Source organism: Octopus bimaculoides, chromosome 9 (assembly GCF_001194135.2).
Source record: "Octopus bimaculoides isolate UCB-OBI-ISO-001 chromosome 9, ASM119413v2, whole genome shotgun sequence".
Lineage (NCBI taxonomy): Eukaryota > Metazoa > Mollusca > Cephalopoda > Octopoda > Octopodidae > Octopus > Octopus bimaculoides.
This window is the reverse complement of record NC_068989.1, coordinates 73,826,181-73,839,881: the sequence shown is the minus strand read 5'-3', so window position 1 is coordinate 73,839,881 and position 13,701 is coordinate 73,826,181. Positions and strand designations below refer to the sequence as shown.

General features: G+C 35.4%; 1 protein-coding gene across 10 annotated transcripts in view; it reads left to right on the top strand.

The window, feature by feature from the left end:
• Nucleotides 1-13,701, top strand: part of LOC106875983 (uncharacterized) — a 268,731-nt gene that overhangs the window by 120,537 nt on the left and 134,493 nt on the right. The window lies entirely within an intron of this gene.

Genomic DNA, 13,701 nt, shown 5'->3' with positions numbered 1-13,701 from the left:
ATATAAACAATATATGCGTATAAATTACGATTAAACCGGATGAAATATGTCACAGGGAATAACATTTTTATGACCGCCCAGCCGTAACTCTATTCAGCTGAATAGACGTCAGTGATTGGTTGAAATTACAGAAATACGACAACTTTAACATGGAATAACTTGCGATGTACGTTTTTTTGTTAAGAAGACTAAGAGTAAAAGATGTTTTATATGACACATTCTACCAGTGTCCCAAGTTTCAAAGTGTTTCGTTAGTGTTTCGTTAAGAAAATACTGGTGCCCCCTTTTTAAAATAGATCCGAGATGGCAGACCTGTTCACTCTGCATCATAATGATCGACAGTTAAAAACGACAGCAAGTCTTCAAAACGGGAAAACGCTTTACTTGCTTACTACTGGCCTCACGATATAACAGCTGAATTAAACTTTCAGATTTGCAAAGGTTTTCGTTTATTGATGGTTTATTTTTATAATTTTAACTGATACTTTCTCTCTAAAGCTTAATCAGTTCCATAATTGCTTTCTATCGATTTACTTTTTACACACAGTTTACGTTGATTACCATCAGCTGACCAAATGTTGCCAGCATAACTTATTCGGGAATTGAAACAAACTTGTTTATCAGCCTATCAAAAGATGGAATAATTTAACTGTTTCATGTTCAAAGTTTTGTAATTCGAAATAGGTTTTTGGTGCTTTTGTTTTTCGTTTTTAATGGTTCGTTCTGGAGGAAAGGGTTGGATCCATGACATTCACAGATCCTCCGACACACCGAAAAGCCGGTGAGATCAATGTGATCAATGATCCGATTGAAAAGTTGTAAAATAAAAAAAAATGTTTAATTTTTCTAGAGGAATTTCTTGAGGCTGGCATTTCCAAAAGGAAGACCTGAGTAAATCAGGTTATTGTGGAGCCTAGGGATAAGGGACACAATACAGAGGACCACAGTGTATACAAATAACACAGGGGGTCCTCTTCTGGGATGATAAGAGACCAGCCCACTACGAGGTGCAGAAGTCTTTTGGTAGCAGTAGAAACAGGCACAGCGAGAAGAGAGATCAACTTAACGCTAATGTTGCTGTGTAACCCTGGATCAATTCTGAATGAACAATCGTATGGCCTGTAAATAACTAGGAAGAAATTGATACATCCCACAAATCTGTGGTTCCAGATATGCTATATCGCCATTTAATTGAGGTCAGTAGCCACCTGTGTATCACATCATACTTAATGTATATACATTGAAAAGCTTAATGTTGTAAGGTTTTGTCTGACAGAAAATACCTTTATAAACATGTGTGCGTCGAGTTTATTTCAACTGTACAAGCTTTGCAGAATATCAGTGATTATATCTTTTACTGTTTCCTAAATATCGGAGGGAACAAATTTCGTCCAAGCATATGACGACCGAGTACACGTCGTTGACAAGGTTAGAATGGCCGAAACGCGTCTGACTTTCTCGTGAGGTACTAATGGGACGATGTTCGTTTTGGTCCGAAATATGTTGTTTTTCACACAACATGTCTATGAAGAGATATTCTCTCAGTCAAAAACCACGGCATCACGCCTTTCAATGGTGTATACATATATATATATATATATATATATATATATATATATATATATATTCTACACCTATTATCAGAGGCGTTCTGTTGTGCCAATTCTAACATCTTGTGTATCACGGAGTGTTTTTTTAGGAAATTTAGCTGCTACTTTTTAGTAAATTGAGTACCCACGTAGAACCTCTCACCTCCAGTAGTTTGAGCACTTCCCCTCTTAATTTCTATCATCCTTGAGGAGTTTGAAATAATTGATGATTCACTTTCTGTGTGAGCAGAGATTATTCGAACATCATAGCTATTATTTCTCTGCATTTATTACTTACGTTGTACATCTCATCATAGTCTTTGAGGTTAAAGACGTTATTGACGCTGCCGCTATTTCCCTATGCATCTGTTTTATTCTTGTTGATGCTTGTTATTTATATCTCTTTTCCTACAAAGCCTACTGTTGTTGAAACTTTTTTTGAATGAGTCCGTTTGTTTGGCGGGTGAATAAGGAATCCTCTATCCACCAGTTTCGTCTAGCTAAAAAAGAAAAACCACTAATTTTTTTTTAAACGCACGAAAAAAAATGAGTGAGTACGCAAAAGAATTCAGTGTTAAATATAATATTCCTGAGCAGATGACCAAATAGTCAAAGCTGGAAGACCGTCCAAGCAATAATGTTTCATTGCAGAAAGCCATAGAACTTATTTAAAATATTATATTTGTTGTTTAGCCACTGGTCAGCCTTTTCAGCAAGCAAAGGCTTTCTATAAATTTTATAGAGATCAACTTTGCCTTTCATCATTTCGAGATCGAATACAAAGTATCAATTCACAGCGGCGGATTAGTGTAACTGTGAGAGGGGTCAAGCAGTATGCTTTGCGATATTTGTTTTTACCCTTTAGGTTCTGACAGCAACGCCTGCGAGACTTTCATTCCAAGGTGTATTGTCCCAGGTTTTCGTACTTTCTTTTGGACAAACGTCAATGTCGTGATGAGAGGATACTTGCATGCATGGGCAACTCCATGTCATCTTCAATAAATCATGCCCATGCTTACATATTCAGAGCAAAGGTCAGCCTTAAACTTCCAACAATAAATAGTAATCAAAATGTTCTATGGACTGCTGGGTGGGACCTGGTTGTTATTTCGAGTAGGCTGAATGACTGTTTCAGCTTTAGAGCCTCATATGTGAATTAAATACGCTCATATATGTTGTTGTATAACAGATAACCGACCGATGATAGATGACAAATATAATACTTGATACTATTTTACAGCAGCAAGTTTGGTACGAATTCTTGAGACAACTGACATTTTTCTTTCACTCTGTTATTTTCATATTCTAGAGAAATATTAATTTTTGCTTTTAATTTACGAGATTTAACGGTGAATAAAGGAAGGCATGATGGAAATTAACAAATACTATTAGAAAGAAATTGGGTCAATTTAAAACAGAGACACTGACTTTGATGATGCGATCATAGCAATAATCTTTAAAATTTTGACACAAGGCTTGCGATTTCAACCTCGGCGCTCAACTGGTACTTATTAACCCGAAAGGCAAGTCGACCTTGGTGGAATTTGAACTCAGAACGTAAAAATCCGGAAGAAATGCCGCTATGTATTTTGCCCGGCGTGCTATCGATTCTGGCAACTCAGTAGTAGCAATAGTAAATGTTTCAAATTTTAGCACAAGGCCAGAAGTTTTAGCGGAATTGGGCTGGTAGATTATATCGAACCCATTATTTAGTGGTACTTTATTTTATCAATCCCAAAAGAATAAAAAATAAAGTTGCATTCGACAGGATTTGAACTTGAAACGTAAAAAATTAAAAGAGAAATCGGGAGAAATACTACGAAGCATACGTTACTTGCATACTACTGATAATTCTTACATTTATTGTTTTGCTTTCCTTTTGTCAAATTTAAAGATTTCTTCCCACAGCCCTTGACATTTTGCAATTCCATCTTCCATTTCCTCCACGTCATCGTAAGACGATGAGATGTACACAACAGCAGCTTCCTGCTCGTCAACTTCCTGGCTGAAGTCTTCCTGGTGATTGGTTTCTGATGATGAAGACAAAAGTATTTTTAATCATCCTTGTAGCTGCAAACAACAGCGATGAGGTCGGTGCTACTCTAGAAACTACAATGCAGCTTCTGGAACGTATTATTGTTCTGTCCGCTGATATCTTGTACACACCCACACACATCCCCTCCGTGTCACTCACACCCCACCCTCTCTATCTCTCTCTCTCTCTCTCGTCCTTTGTCTTTTATCTCTTCAACCTAGGTAGCTTGCCGACAGTCCTTGCTGGTACATCGCCACTCATTGAATTACTTTCCTCACCTTCTACGAAACACAGCTCCAAAATGGCTGTGTGGTCCTCGAAGATGACGTTCGCACAGGCCACTTCCGACTATATATCTCTTTATGCACTTCGACATTTAATCCTTACTCGTGAAGTGTCACGAACACAACCACACATTATGTTTAAACGTTACCACCACCAATGTCTTTCACCATGGCCTTGATGTTGCGTACTTCACATATGGCATAAGCCGATTGATAAAAGTTTGAAGTACCGGTTCGGCCTAATACCTTTTCTGTTCACTGTTTTTTTTTAAAACCAGGTATACGGTTCCATAAACACTACCCTCAGAGGTGGAAGAGTTGTTATTCCGTACACCAGCCAGTTCTTGCTTTGAAAGCATCAGGAAAACCTCTGTATGTTTCGAGATTCAAACATATGTAACTTTGCCTGCTCTTGGATAGGGACCTCAGGAAGGAAGGCGTTTTCTCGGTCAAATTTATTTTTCTCCCTACTAAGTTATATATTGTTCTAGCCATCGTTGCTAGCAACGCAAGCGAAATAATTGCTAATCATATCTGTGTTATCCAAAACAACACTGTCACGTATTAATTTTGGCTAGAATTTCTTCGTTTGGCAAAAAGCATGTTGTTGTTGTTAACAGCGTCGTTCATATTGTCTAAATTGACGTCTTTAAGAATTAATTATAATTATTTCTTCCGTGTGCGATGGATGGGTGCTGCTGTCAAATTAAATTTGGCCTCCTATTCCTTTTTCTTTTTGCTATCTTTCTCAATGCTCAGTATATTTTAAATGAGCTGTCGAGAAGCTATTTTGAATTACATGTAAACAAAAACAGAAAATTAAAATAATGTCCAAAAATGGTAGACTTTATGTCTCCAACTTTATGTTAAGCAGACGTCCATATCATTTCAAAAGGTTTATTGTTGAAAATTATCCAAATACAAATATTTTTCTTCGTTTGCACTTGGTAAATATCCAACTGCAACCGAATGCATCTCATTCTTACAAGAGAAATATAACAACAACAATTATAATGATTGTCCCGAATTTATTTACACGGCCAGCAGTCTTGGGGATGAAGGGTTGATCGATACCATCTACCTCGGTACTTTATTTGACCAAACCCCAGAGGGATGAAAGGCTGGTACTTTATTTGACCGACCCCAGAAGCGTGAAAGGCAAAATCGATCTCGGCTGCATTTCATGTCAGAAAGTAAAGACTCGGAAGAAATACTTCTTAGCTTTTTGTCCGATAGGGTAATGATTTTTGCCAGCTCGCCGCCTTAATTATGATAATGATAGTAATTGTTTTTAATTCAGGATCAAGAACAGGAGTTTTGACGGAAGGGACAGTTGATACCATCGATCACAGTAATTGGCTTGCACAATATTTCATCAGTCTTACAATAATAATAATAATAGTAATAATCGATTCTAATAAAAGCACAAGGTCTTGAAACTTTGGGGAAGCAGACTAGTCGATTACAGCAATCCCAGTAATCAACACGTACTTAAATTATCGACCCCGAAAGGATGAAAGGCGAAATCGACCTCGGCTGAATTTGAACTCAAAACGTAAAGGCAGACGAAATATAGCTAAGCTTTTCGCCCTGCGTACAAACGATTCTGTTAGCTCGCCGTCTTCTTCTTCTTCTTCTTCTTCTTAATAACAACAACAACAACAACGACGACGACGATGACGATGATGATGATGATGGTGGTGGTGGTGGTTTCAAATTTTGGCATAAGACTAGTAAGTTTGGGGGGAAGGGTAGGTCAATAAGGTCGACTTTAGTGCTTATTTTATCGACTCTGACAGCTCGACGCCTTAATAATAGTAATAATAATAATAATAGTAGTAGTAGTAGTAGTAGTAGTAGTAGTAGTAGTACCAAAACTATTCCTGTAGTTGTGAGTACCTTTGGAATGATCAAAAAAGATAGTGACAAAATTTCTAACCAGATCCCTGGGAAACCAACAATCCATGAGACTCAAAAAGTTATATTGACAGCAACCACACACAGCATATACGTGCCTTAGGTCTCTGGTTGAGACTCGATCGGAAGATAAATAAAATGAAAATAAACCGGAAAATTATAGTAATAGTAGTAGTTCTGTAATTTGTACATCTTATATATATATCTAGCATGTGAACCCGATGATTTATCATTTCAGTCTTCTTCAAATAACATAACGATTGTATGGTTACTCCAAACTCATCTACTGAAGACAATTTAGCCACCCTTTATAGACATTTTGAAGTGTCTTTGAAATGAACAACAGTTTTTGATGTTGTTTGAAGAGTTCAAGGACCATTCCGTTTCTTACTGCGGCAAAGAGTATCTACGACTATAATATTCAGTGTGCCCTACTGTTTTTCAAAACTCTGGTGTGTGATTTTGGGGAGAATTGGTTTTGGATACGTGTCTGGCTGGCTGGCTAGAGTAAACATTATTTCTTGATCGTTGAACTTTTAAAAGATTTCAGTCCCAAAACCGAGTAGTATGTTGTATTCTTATTTCTTTATTGCCCACAAGGAGCTAAACATAGAGGGGACAAACAAAGACAGACAGTGCGTAACGACCCCAGTGCGTAACGACCCCGGTTCGTAACGGGTACTTAATTTATCGACCCCGAAAGGATGAAAGGCAAAGTCGACCTCGGCGGAATTTGAACTCGGAACGTAACGGCAGACGAAATACCGCTATGCATTTCGCCCGGCGTGCTAACGTTTCTGCCAGTTCGCCGCTGTGTTGTATTCTTGAGCGAAACGCTTCACCTCGCGTTGCTATGCTATCACTTCAACACAAATGCATGGTACACAGTGCACCTTTTCAGATTTGATGGAGGGAGTGAGCTAATGTGCAGCACGGAACACTTGATCACTATAAACAAATCATTCGTTCAGGTCGTTCGACAAACGCTAAACGTTCATACGTTGTCTTCGACTGGTGAGTCCAACATCATGTATGTATATATATATATATATATATGTGTGTGTGTGTGTGTGGTTCGGAATTTTGTTGATGCTGTGGCCTTATCGTTTTCTTTTTTGTTTTGCATTCATCTTTTGTTTCCAGTATGATAATTTAGCTGACTGTGTGTGGTGGTGATGGGGGTGAGGAGTGAAGAAATAAATCACCTCGATAGAAATTATCCGTTTTAATAGAAGCTAAGCTCTAATTGACTATAAGCGTTTATAATAGATAAAATGTTTTCAATTAAATCTGATCTCTGATATTTTAGTTGCTGTAATTACGGCCTAAAATATCTAAAATAGTAGTTAGTCGTTAATAACACTACAAAATCGGGGCAATATATTTTTAATTTCTTTCATGCATTTTCTTTTCATCTAAGCTGCATAGAAGCCTGCAGTTTTGATGAATAATTTGTGAAAATACATTTTCACTCATCAGAAGGAAAATTTCGTGTTGCTAGTTCTTAACATATTGATTAATCCTATCAAAAGAATTAGATTCAATTGATTTTTTTTTTTATTTATCTAAACTGGGAAAAGAATATAGATCGTTCTTTGTTGTTCTAGTGAAATAAATTGAAAGTGAGGACAGCACGTCAATGCCAGTAGTAATTCTTTTAATCATGCAAAAAGACTAAGTAAATTAAAATTTTTAAGTGAAATCTAATACTTTTCTTTTTTTTCTCTCGCCTTAATTCTTTTCTGTGCGTATTAAATAAAATCAACTTAATTGTTCTTATCCTCGGTAAAATTCTCCTTCGGTCTCAACGTTGAGTAATCCATTGTTTGACTTCGACCAACTAAATCCTTGCTCGAACAATTCTATGGATGAGTTGTCTCTTAAGACAATTTTAAGGTTGAAAAGGGCGATATACAATATAAGTTTGAACTTTTGAATTACAGACAATGTAAGGATAGAGATAGAGAGAAGGATAAAGAATTGACTCCAGCAAATTAGAAATCATTATTTAAAGGAAAATCCAAATATTTGTAGAGGAAAAGAAAAGCGAGCTTCTAAATTCTCAGCAACTCATCTGCCTTTTTAATATTTGTGCGCGCGTGTACACACATACACACACACACACACAGAGTCTTTTCCTCAGGTACACTCAAACACAGACAAATCGTAGCATACATGCACAAGTCACATGCACAGAAGACATAAAAATATACCTTCTCCCCTTCAATTGTATTATTTATACAAACGTCCAAATATTTATAAGGAAAGATAAATGGAATACGTATTTGTTTTGCAAGATTCGTATGTTGAAATAGACATTGATATACTTGGGAAAGGTCAAATTTTGCCAATTAAATACAGGCACTATAGCGCGTGTATTTAACTAGCAAAATGTGACCATCCTCTCTTTCTAGTAGCAACAAGAATTTAAATCAAAGAATGCAGATTCAACAAGAAATCGAAACCGGATCTGCGGATCAGGTTGCTAGCTATATTTTAATGTATTTGGCTCTTTTCAGCACGCAACGAAATCATATATGTTATTAATAGATGCAGATGTGCTGACGGCATATCCCTAACAGCGCAAATTGTCCGAACACACAAATCTCTTTCTCTATTGAAAATTCTACGACAGAAGTTATTCTTCAGTTTATCAATTTTTTTGTCGTTTTAGCTCGCTAAACAGCCTTTTCAACAATTTCACTGTCACTTGCACACTTATTTGTTGATGAATGGAATAAAGACAGAAAGCAGGACACACATAAGCCTCGAGTGCACATCATGCACAGATATTGTTATACATACACATACACACACTGCTGACAGTTTTACTATAAAACATTCCAAAGAATCGTTGTTTTCAGAATTCTCTCACACCTCCCCTCCTCACGCCCCATTTCCCAATTTCTGCTCAAGCAAAAGTAAGTCTTATTAAGAACCAAAGCTGAATCAGACGAATGAAAGTTTTGAAAGAAATATCAACAGAAAGTAGTTTGGTATTTTTCACTCCCACTTTTCTTTTAGTTTTGTATTCATTTATTCCGTGCATATATATATATATATATATATATATATATATATATATATATCAGATGAACCAACATCTGCATTTGGCATATAGTTATAGTTTCTTGAATGATTATCGATATTGTCCAGGCAAGAACTGCGGTGCAGAGAAGAGTATATGAACCATTTTCACACACACATGCAGACATATATTATTTACGTCATAAAGAATTTAAAGATTACGGGAGACGTATCCCACAGGATACCTTCGATTTTTGTCTGTCGAAATAGTCTTTAACACAGTTATTATACGCTATCAATTTATAACTTTATCTACTTTGATTTCCACAGTTTAAACGATATACGTGTGTGTGGATATATAAGTCGTGTCAACTTTATAACTCGAAGTAGATAAAGGTATAAAGAGCATCATATAGAATATTTGATTTTAAAAAATAGAAAAAAGTCAAAAGCATGACACGAACCGACATCGTCTGTAGTCATGACAGATGTACTACCATTATACCAAAAAAGCTTTTGAGGTCTATATAGTCATTTCGGAAGTTCTGTTCTTATCAGCGAAAATTTTATACTCTTTATATTATATGAATTTATTATTATTCCTTTAGAAAAACGCGGTAAGCTTCAGAATCGTTAGCACACCGGTTAGAATGCTTAGCGGCATTTCGTCCATCATTACATTCTGAGCTCAAATTCTTCCAAGATTGACTGTACCTCTCGTCCTTTCGGTCTCGATAAAATAAGAATCAATTAAGCTGAGGAATCTATGTAATAGACTTACCCCTCCCCTGACTTTGTTAGACTTATCCCCAAACTTGAAACCATTATTATTTGCTTAGAGATATTAAATAAATCATTTTAACTTCAGAATTATAAATAACAGCATGTAGCAGAATATTGGTTTAAAAGATCTTGAATAGAAAAAAGACGTAGGTTGCCTGACGGACACAAATCCACATCTGTGGTTATGACAACCATTATACCAAAATAGCACTGTCCCATGTGCAACCTTCAGTTTTCCTCTGTTCAAAGAGTTTTTCTACATGCTAGTATTTATAGATTTATTTCCGTTGAATTCCATGGTTTAAATTATTTATTTTATAACTCCTGCAGCTTCTATAAAGTTAGAAGTAAATTCTTATAAAATAAACTATGCGTGAGTGCGTGTATTGTGTGCGTATACATCGTCTTTGCATTTGGTTTGCAATATTCTTGATGTGAAATTCCGTGTTGAAACAAAGCTTGTGCCTTGGGAGACCCAATAATCATCCTGAAGTGCCAGATCTTCTGAATGAAATAAGTAATGTGTTCCATAGTTATTCACTAACCTCAGTTAGTGTGCAGAGCTAAATGAGAACGGCATTTTTCGTTAGTGAAACTAGAGTTCGCTAGTGAGATACGTATAAATATAATGCAATTTATAATGTTATAATAAAGCATTTAACTAAATCCCGGCTTGTATTCTCCACTGGAATACATATGCTGTTGATCATTCATTCAAATGTATATAATACAACAAGATAATCAGAAGACAAATTGTTGAATACTTGATTGAAGTTGGATATACGTTCATAGCAGTTATGCTATCTCATTCTAAATAGCAACTTTTCAGTGCGCGCGCGCGCGTGCACACGAAGGGATGCTGAAAAGATTCTGACTGGGTAAAAGTAAATACATGAGGAACGGTTACTTAGAATTTTATTCATCATGTTCCCCTGTCAAATCCACGCACTGCAGCGGTCTTTCAGTTTTTCTAAACCTTGTAAAAGAACTCGGAATGTTGAGCCTTTCAACCAGGCCATTCGAGACACCCATAAAGCCAGAAACTTTTCAACACCCCCTCCTATATTATTCGGTAACAAATGAAAAAAATACCACTATTAACTTGCCGTAGGGAGTTGAAAATCAAACAATTCGGATAAAGTCATCCTGCAAGGAAACGTTGTTATGAAGAGAGACATCAGAATTTAAAATCTCCTCACCGATGCTCAGGAATGCATTAACAATTATGTTTCTGGGAACTTAGCAGGATTCGGATTTTTCAATAACAGTTTGCCCTCTCTCTATCTCTCTGTATATATATATATATATATATATATATATATATATATATATTACGTATGTATTTATGTGTGTATATTCAATTTCTACAAGTAAAGGGTAGGTAAATATTGATTGGTACATAGACAGATAGATAGATAGATAGATAGATAGATATCAATAGATAGGAGTCTGATGTTCACAGATGAAGGCAATCCTAACATCCCAGAGATACCATTAATAATGTATTCCAGATCATCAGTGAGGTGTATCTGGAACGTAATTAGGCACGTTAATGGGTTTCTTTTTTAAATCTTAATTTTATTAAACAGTTATTTGGTCTGTCCTCTATTGAATCCTCAAAAACCCTCCCCGAGAAATCCTGGTTTCCTCAATCGCTTTCCATGTATCATTGATACACTTGATACCCAGCAAGTCTCAAATTATTTTCTGTGAGTTAACCCTAAGTCAGCACTGATTAAGTAAACCTATGATCTAAGGTATTCTGACCATGCGATCTCGCTTATTTTAATTTGTAGTTTGTTAGAGTACAGTTAACAAATACGTCTGCTCTTTATTTTTGAAGACAACAGACCGAGATTTGAGTGAAATTTGGATATTTTTTTCTATGAAGTCGAATAAACGGCTCTATTGGCTGCCGTACAAGAATTTTATGATACAACAACTGAATGAATAGCTGCAACGAATAGCTTTAGATTTCGATTATCAACACTGAGTATATTTGTCTGTGGTTTGCCAGACACCATTCTTGTACACACTTCAAACATTATAATAAATCTATTTTTCAGATTTTGTTACAAGTCGTACGAAATTATTTCACTAATAACACAAGTTATCTCCACTTCAGCATTCTAGATCTTATCTTTTGTGCCAATTCCAAATATATATCTCATTTATCTTTATCTGTTGCAATTTACTTTTCATTTAGCCTCTAGTCTGTAGCTTCTATACTGATAATGCATGCGTTCATGCTCAATGTATTCTTAGACTGCATCAGCTTTTCTCTCGCGATATTCCCCTTGTTGTAACTTGCTAATCTTTCTAAACACTTTCCCATCTTCATGTTGTAAGTACATAAATCTTTGTTTCCCCCTCTCTCACTCTCTCACTTAATTTGTCCCCCATCTCTCTATCTCTCTCTCACTATATATCTTGCTCTCTCTAAATCTAAGTCTCTCTCAATCTCTCCGCTTCACTCTTGTTCACTCATTCATTCTCTCTGTCTCATTTAATCTTTGTTTCTCACGAATGAATTTCTAATTTAAAGGTTTTAAATCTTTTCATTTTTGCTGTTTGTGTCCGTGTTGAAATGATTATATTTATATTCCACTAACGTTTCTTCGATATTAATTTATACTTTGTATATATTAATTTGCAGTTTAATCTACAGTTTCAGATATGATATATTTTAAATGTGTAGTTGCTTTAATGAAAATAAATAAATACTAAGTTGAATGCAGAAGTAATATAGAGGAGCACAAGCTTATCTCTAATTTTATAACATTACAATTGTAATAGATATTCTTTTCTGCTCTAGGAACAAGGCCAGAAATTTATGGGGGAGGGGGCCAGCTGATTAGATCTCCCCCAGTGTACAACTAGTACTTAATTTATTGACCCCTAAAGGATGAAAGGCAAAATCGACTTCGGCGGAATTTGAACTCAGAACGTAAAACCAGACGAAATACTGCTAAGCATTTCGCCCGGTGTGCTAACGTTTCTGCCAGCTCGCTGCCTTACAATTGTAATAGATATTATATTCCTCACGAGACAAAATACCTGTTTGTAAGTTTTATTGTTTTAATTATTACTAGTAGCTATTGGATGGTTTAGAGGAGAATGAAATAAAATATTTAATTTTGATGAGTTTCTAAAGCATAATATGATATAGAATTTGTACTGAGAGCAATTTTAGATGGGCTGCTCTTCTAGATGTGACACTGTTCAAGACTGGATATTCAATAGTCAGAGTTTACCAAGAAGCATTACCCAGAAAATTTCTTACCAACGTGGGAGACATGGTAAGATTTTACACACACACATTTATATACATCCATTAAAATATATAGAGATATAGATAACTGTAGACAAATGCATTGAAACCTCCAGCTTCTATATCCGAATTAGTTTTGTAAGTAAATGTCTAGATGTCTTGGATTTTCAGAAAAAGAAATCAACCACCTGATTCGCACATTATAAATACAATCTGTAAGCGGAAAGGTAAAACTATGCAAGAATTTTCTCAGGTTTAAAATGCGATATTGTTTTCGTTATCTACATTCCAAAGATGGAGCTTTGAATAACTGTTATAAACCAGCTCCTTCTTCAGGAGGAAGAATTTAAATGATTAAATACAGAAGAGGCATACATACACACACACACACATATATATATATAAAACTTATTAGTTACAGAATAAAAGTATTACATTTGGGTCAACGACTCAACATATAACAGTCCCCTCAATAAACGGTCATATATAAAGAAATACATCAAAGTCCACAAATACATAAGAAAATTATATATAAAAAGTAAAATATGACATAAAACCGACAAAATAAAAATTATATATTTTTGTTTTCTACTAATAACATACAAATAAATCAAATTTGAGTTAAAAATATAACACAATACATATATCTTTTTATAATACCAATTCGAATAAAATTAAGCGATTAAAAATTCGAAATAGACAAAGTTTTTTGTCATTTTAAAGTTGTGTCATCAGATATAGTATTTTAGCCGATGGACTATTATAGTATTGTATTTTACTTCATTTTATCTTATT